General features: G+C 42.2%; 1 protein-coding gene across 1 annotated transcript in view; it reads right to left on the bottom strand.

Annotated features, from left to right (window-relative positions):
* Nucleotides 1–1,446, bottom strand: part of LOC100959051 (high mobility group protein B3-like) — a 23,241-nt gene that overhangs the window by 7,481 nt on the left and 14,314 nt on the right. The window lies entirely within an intron of this gene.

A 1,446-nucleotide genomic window follows, 5' to 3' on the forward strand; every position in this document is an offset into this window, starting at 1 on the left:
CCCAGCTACTTGGGAGGCTGAGGCAGGAGACTCGCTTGAGCCCAGGAGTTGGAGGTTGCTGTGAGCTGTGATGCCATGGCACTCTACTCAGGGGGATAGCTTGAGGCTCTGTCTCAAAACAAACAAACAAAAATATCGGCATGTGGGATGCAGGTTGGGGACCCCTGATTAACAGGTACTAAACTACAAATAAATGAATGACATTTTAGTTTAAAAATAGGTTTACAATCATCTTTTCAATAAATTGTGCCAGGACAATTACATATCCACATGAAAAAGAATGAATTTAAACCCTCCACCTTACCCTATAGCATAGACAAAGACTAACTCAAAATGAATCAAAGACCTACATGTAACTATAAAACCCTAGAAGGAAACATAACTCCTCCTAAGCTCCAGCTAGTCAACGACTTCTTAGATACAACACCAAAAGTAAAGGGCAAAAAGGAAAAATCAACAAATTACTTATATCAAAATAAAAAATGTGCACTTCAAATGATACCATCAAGAATGAAAAAACAGTCCACAGACTGAGAGATAACATTTGCAAATTATCCATCTCGTAAGAGACATATTTCTAGAACATATAAAGAACTTCTGTAACTCAATAATAAAAAGATAAATAACCAGTTAAAAAAAATAGGTAAAGTACACAACTTAGATGAAATGGACCAATTCCTTGAGAGACACCATCTGGCAAAATTCACACAAGAAACAGACAATCAGAATAGGTCTATGTCTATTGCTATGGTTGGAATCTTTGTGTGCCCTAAAATTCTTTTCTTGAATTCTTAACCCCTAAGGTGATGATTATTTAGAAGTAGAGCCTTTGGGAGGTGTTCAGGTCATGAAAGTGGAGCCCCATGAATGGAATTAGTGCCTTTATAAAAGAGGCCCCAGAAAGATGCCTTGCCCCTTCCACCATGTGAGGACATAGTGAAGAGACAGCTATCCAGTGATGACCGGGAACAGTGACCTCAGCAGACATGGACTTACCAGCCTTCAGAACGCTAAGAAATAAATTTCTGTTTTTTATAAGGTACCCAGTAAGACATCAATTAAAGAAATTGAATCAAGGCCCGGTACCTGTAATCCCAGCACTTTGGGAGGCCGAGGTGGGTGGATTGCCTGAGCTCAGGAGTACAAGAACAGCCTGAGCAAGAGCAAGACCCCCCATCTTCTACTTAAAAGAGAAAAACTAGCCAGGCATGGTGTTGCATGCCTGTAGTCCCAGCTACATGGTACTCAAGAGTCTGAGACAAGAGGATTGCTCAAGCCCAAGAGTTGGAGGTCACTGTGAGCTGTTGACACCATAGCACTCTACCCAACAGAGTGAGACTCTCTCTCAAAAAAATTTTTCTGGGCTCGGCGCCTGTGGCTCAAGTGGCTAAGGCGCCAGCCACGTACACCCAAGGTGGCAGGTTCGAATCCAGCCCGGGCCCACCA

This window comes from Otolemur garnettii, unplaced genomic scaffold (assembly GCF_000181295.1).
Source record: "Otolemur garnettii isolate 467f Iridium unplaced genomic scaffold, OtoGar3 scaffold00104, whole genome shotgun sequence".
Taxonomy (NCBI): Eukaryota; Metazoa; Chordata; class Mammalia; order Primates; family Galagidae; genus Otolemur; species Otolemur garnettii.